Below are 5,735 nucleotides of genomic sequence, written 5' to 3'. Positions count from 1 at the left end.
CCTAAGATTTTCGTTGAATAACCACACGATACATTATAGTCCTTGTCTTTAGAAAGAAGGGCTGAACTGGGTTGTGAGGAGAACGTGTGAGGTGTTAATCACTGGTGAGAGTGAGTGATTGTATCTGGTTATTAACAGTTGTTTGCCAATCATTTCAGTTGCTTGGATAGCAGAATTCATAATTTCCAGTGTTTTCTGTGGTGTGAAATAAAAAAGCAAACTTCAGAGGGGCTGGGATGTAGCTCAGTTGGGAGAGTGTTTGCCTAGCATGCACAAAGTGCTGGGTTCGATCCCCAGCACCCCATGAAATTGGGTGCGGTGGCGCAGGTTTGTAGTCCAAGCACGTTTTGTGTGTTGGTGGGAAGATCAGGAGTTTAAGGTCATCCTTGGCTACACAGAAAGTTGTGTAGCATGGGCTACATAAGACCCTGCTCACCTCTCAAAATAAAATAAATAAATAAATAAAAAAGACTATGGAAAGTGAAATCAAGAGAGGCATCCAGGAGCCAGAGGTGATGGTGCACCTATTCAGAGGCAGGCAGATCTCTGCGAGTTTGAAGCCAGCATGGTCTACATAGTAAGTTCCAAGTCAGCCAGGGCTACAGAGTGAGACTATGTAGGAAGAGAGGGAGGAAGGAACAGAGGGGAGAGAGAGACCCCGCCCACCAAGAGTGCTCTCCCTGCCCTCTCTTAGCCTGGAGTTCGAGGAGGCCTGAGCCAAAGCATTCCACACGCTGCCTCCTCCTCGGGACCTGCCAACCGCCGCCAGCCCAACTGCCAGCGTGGGATTGCGGCGCATGGAAAGAACAGTCTGCAACGCCGCCAACCCACTGGCCTCCAGCAAGCAAGCCCCACGTCCAAAGCCCTGGGCACTCAAACGTTTTGGGGTCAGAAACGGATATAGCGCAAAGGAGACCAAATTAGATGTGCTTATACATCAGACTGCCATTGAAAAGAATCAACCTGAGAAACGGGTGCGGTGCAGGAAGTGGGTGAATCGTATGTGGCTTGCAGTGTGGTTGGAGGAGAACGGGTGGAGAAGCTGCTGCTGTGAGTGCCCCAGGTACAGCTCCAACAGAAGGGAGCAATCTGATACCCGTAGAGATAGCCGTCTCAGCCCGAGATGCGGATTCTTAAAGCTGTTTTTATGGTGGCTGCAGAGATGGTTCAGTGGTTAAGAGTCCTTACTGCTCTCAGAGAACCCAGGTTCAGTTCCCAGAATCCAGCTGGTGGTTCAACCATCAGTAACTCCAGTTCGGGGGATCTACCACCCACTTCAGAACTCCAAGCATGCGCACTGTGCACATACACACAAACACTCATACACGGAAGTCTTTTTAAATGTTTTTATGAGCCGGGCGATGGTGGCGCACACCTTTAAATCCCAGCACTCCTGAGGCAGAGGCAGGCGGATCACTCTGAGTTTGAGGCCAGCCTGGTTTACAAAGTGAGTTTTCCAGGACAGCCAGGACTACACAGAGAAACCCTGTCTCGAAAAACAAAAACAAAGGTGTTTTTTTTTTTAATGGATATTTATAAGGTGGGTGCCATTGGTATGTTCACGACAGGGCCAAGCTTCCCTTATGCCTGCAGAAGCAACAAATACTTGCAAGTGTGGGTTCCCTGTTTCCTCGAGGTCTGTTGGCCACCGTGAGGGTGAAAGGGCAGCAGTGACGACAGGCACAGCTGTCAGCCCAACTTTATTCCAGAGTATAGAAGACATAAAGGATTGGGGTGGTAGCTGGGGCAAACCCTAATTTACATTAGGTGGCACTCTCCTATCATAACTCTGGATTAGCGGCAGCAGAGCCCTATGGAAATAGCTAGAGCTATTACTTAATTACCACGTGGGCAGCCGGGGAAGCGCAGTTGGCAGGGAGCTGTGTCAAGGGTCATCCTTGAGATAAGTCAGGCATCCCGCATCCATCGCATCCATCGGGGCCTAGAGACATCCTCCAGATAAGGCTGGGAAGAGAGCAGGAAGCCCCGCTGGGAGGAGGGAGGGAGTCCTTTGTATTGTGCGGTTGGGGGGGTGGGGCACTGCTAAGCTATGGTAGACTGCAATCTCTGACCAGAGGTCATGCAGGATGCTCCTAAACACACACACACACACACACACACACACACACACACACACACACACACACACACACGGAGGAAGGAAGGGGAGGAGGGAGGTAAGGGGAGGGGGAGAGAAGAGATTAAGCAGCCCTGGAGAAAGTATTTAGTTGTGACTCAATTCCCTGTAAAATGGATAAATGGATAATGTATAGAGTTCTGTCTGCACGTATCCCTTCAGGCCAGAAGAGGGCGCCAGATTTCATTACAGATGCTTGTGAGTCACCATGTGGTTGCTGGGAATTGAACTTGGGTCCTCTGGAAGAGCAGCCAGTACCCTTAACCTCTGAGCCATTTCTCTAGGCCAGAGATTATCTTTTTTGTTTGTTTTGTTTTTTCGAGACAAGGTTTCTCTTTGTAGCCCTGGCTGTCCGGTGCGCCGCCACCACCACCCGGCTCCATTCAGCTTTTTTAAAAAAGGAAAATTTTAAGAAGAAAACATTCCATAACATGAACAAACCTTGAGGCAAAAAGAACTAGCCAGTCATAAGAGACTAGCACTGAATGGTTCTACATATAGGTAGGATCTAAAATATTCAAACATATCAGCTTTTTTAGAAAATGTGTGTTCTGGAGACCAAAGTCAAGCACTTTTATCTTCTAAGCTATCTCAACGGTCCCATTAAAGTTTTGGTTTTGTATTTATATGGGTGTTTTGCCTGCATGCATGTTTGTGCCCCATGTGCATGCAGTACTTCTGGAGGCCACAAGGGGGTTTTGGGTTGCCTGGAACTAGAATTACAGACAGTATTTAGCCAAAATAAGTGTGCTGGACTTGAAGCCCAGGTGCCCTGGAAGCACAGTCAATGCTCTTGACTGTTGGCATCTCTCCAGCTCAGTTTGTTTGGAGATAGTTCCCACCTTGCAGCCCTAGCTGGCCTAGAATATGATATGCAGACTAAGTTAGTCTCAGGCTCGGAGAGATCTACTTGCTTCAGCCGCCTGAGTGCTGGAATTAAAAGCATGCTCTACCTTCCTGGTGTGTATGGTGTTTGTATGGGAGCTGTGTGCACTTCAGTGCAGTATACACAGAGGAAATCTGCTACCTCAGAACTGCTGTTACATGCAGTTGTGAACCACAGTCACGAGTGCTGGGAACTGAAGGTAGGTCCTCTGCAAAAGCAGCCAGTGCTCTTAACACTGAACATTTCTCCAGCCCCTGCTTTTTCTTTATTAAGACAGGGTCTCACGGTGTAGGCAAGGCTGGCTTCAAACTCATGACATTCCCACCTCACACTGTCACAGACCAGACTTGTCCGTAATACTTCATGATACAAGTTTCAACACTCTTGTTGCCAAAAAGGGAATACCCACACAGCATTTTAATTATTGTTGTTTTATTTGGAGTTTTGGTTGCTGTTGTTTGAATCCTTGGCTATCCTGGAACTCTCTATGTAGACCAGGCTAGCCTTGAACTCATTGAGACCCACCTGCCTCTTCCTCACAAGGACACCATCATGCCTAGCTTCCTACACAGCATTTCTGTCTGTTTAGAGAAGAAAATAGTGTGTTCTCTGCTGTGAAAAGCTAATTTAAGATTTTTTTGTCCTTATTTAGTGTGTGTGTGTGTGTGTGTGTGTGTGTGTGTGTGTGCACATGTGTGTACATGCCATGGTGCATATGTAGATGTCAGAGGACAGCTTGCAGGAGTTAGTTCCCTATTTCTACCAGGTAGACTCTAGGATTGAACTCAGGTCATCAGGCTCATGGGGCAAGTGCCTGCACTCTCTGAGCCATTTCACAGGTCCTGAAAGGTTAATTTTACTCCTTTTTTTTTTAATGCCGAATGCTGTTTATTGAGGAGGGAAGAGGTCTTAAATACAGACTTACAGCACAATGGGAGAACCCCGGAGGGCAGAAGTTCTCTACCGATGTTTTACAATCTTGCATCTAAGCTGTTAACGCCCATTATGCAGGATACACAGACAAGGAACTTCCCTTAAGCATTCAGGAGGGTGGAACCCGGCAGGGAATTAGCATAGGGAGGATATCAAGGTCAAGGTCAGCAAGCAAGGCAACAGTTTCCCAAAACGGGGGCCAGGACCCTACAGGTCCCCAATTTTACTCCTTTTTTTGTTTTGTTTTGATTTGGTTTTTCAAGACAGGATTCCTCTGTGTAACAGCCCTAGCTGTCCTGGAACTCACTCTGTAGACCAGGCTGGCACTTTTACTCCTTTATACACAGGTCCAGAAGTACTTCATTAACCCTTATGGAGATAATTATTGACACTTTAGACAAATAGATGACTCTTTTAAGTGTAGGAGGGTGGAAGTAGACACAATGAGCCTCATGGGGGGCACTAAAAATAGTCCTTCTAGGCCCTAAGGGCCCCACCACCACCACTTTGTGGGTTTGTTGTTGTTGTTGTTGTTGTTTGTAAGACATGATCTCACATGTAGCCCTGGCTGTCCTGGAACTCTATCTGTAGACCAGTCTGGCTTCGAACTCAAGACTAGCCACCCCCTGCCCCCGACCCAAGTGCTGGGATTAAAGGCGTGCACCACCACCGCCCAGCAGGCCTTTGATTATTTATTTTTTTTGTACACTAATTCTTGCATGTTATGATATGCATTCTCATTCTTTAAAAAAAAATGCCTAGCAACAACAACAATAGAAGTTAGTCTGTGCCAACTGCTGTCCCTAGGATTAGCGGCACAGAACTGAGGGATTCAGGTTCCCACCTTCTGGAACTCATGGGCTCATAGGGGCACAGGCACAGACGTGCCAACCTATAGGTGATGAGGGGATGGGGATGGGATGCTTTGTGTTCCATATTATAGGTAGGAATCTGTGTGTATTGGCACATACACTCTGTTAAACGGCTTACAGGCAGGTGTGGTAACACACATCTCTAATTCCAGAGCTAGGGAGAAAGAGGCAGGCAAATCTCTGTGAGTTTCAGGCTGGCCTTGTCTACATAGTAAGTTCCAAGCCAGCCAGGAGGCTATATAGTGGGACCTTATACTGTTTATGGGTGGCGGTGGCGAGGGGCGCTTTGTTCTGAGTTAACTCTCTAGCCCTGGTGGTGTCTAGAGGAGTATGGCTTGATACTAGCATGTACTAACTAGACTGTTGGAAGGTGCCTAAGTCCAGGCATCCAGAGAATGAGGAAGGAGTCCGAGGGGTGATAACGAGAGTCAAAATGTGGAGGACCACGTGACTAGAGGGTAAAACTGCACTCTGGAGCGACTGCCTTTGTTCCCTCTTCCCTCTGAAGCTTCAGCTGGAGAGAAGATGCAGGTGTTTTCTTTTCAGGGCATTCATCCACTAGTTTCTCAGATAATGACTTTTAAAAAAAATATTTACTTATTTATGTATTTTTTAGGTATGAATAGTCTGTCTGCATGTATGCCTGCATGCCAGAAGAGGACATCAAATCCACCATGTGGTTGCTGGGAATTGAACTCAGGACCTTTGGAAGAGCAGCCAGTGCTCTTAACCACTGAGCCATCTCTCCAGTCCCAACAACTTTATTAGTAGAGGCCAATTTCAAAATTCAGTTATTTGGCTGGGTGTGGTGACACACACCTTTAAATTAACACCAGCATTCAAGAGGCAGAGACAGGTAGATTTCTGAGAGTTTGAGGCCAGCAAGTTCCAGACCAGCCAGGGCTAC

General features: G+C 47.2%; 1 non-coding gene across 1 annotated transcript; it reads left to right on the top strand.

Moving 5' to 3' along the window:
* The first annotated feature begins 232 nt into the window (after nt 1–232).
* Nucleotides 233–305, top strand: Trnaa-agc (transfer RNA alanine (anticodon AGC)). Its single transcript has one exon. It is a non-coding gene; the product is annotated as a tRNA-Ala (tRNA).
* The last annotated feature ends 5,430 nt before the right edge of the window (nt 306–5,735 follow it).

The sequence above is a fragment of the Peromyscus californicus genome, unplaced genomic scaffold (genome assembly GCF_007827085.1).
Source record: "Peromyscus californicus insignis strain IS unplaced genomic scaffold, ASM782708v3 Scaffold_3__1_contigs__length_106647218, whole genome shotgun sequence".
Classification (NCBI taxonomy): domain Eukaryota; kingdom Metazoa; phylum Chordata; class Mammalia; order Rodentia; family Cricetidae; genus Peromyscus; species Peromyscus californicus.
This window is presented reverse-complemented; position numbering and strand designations above follow the sequence as displayed.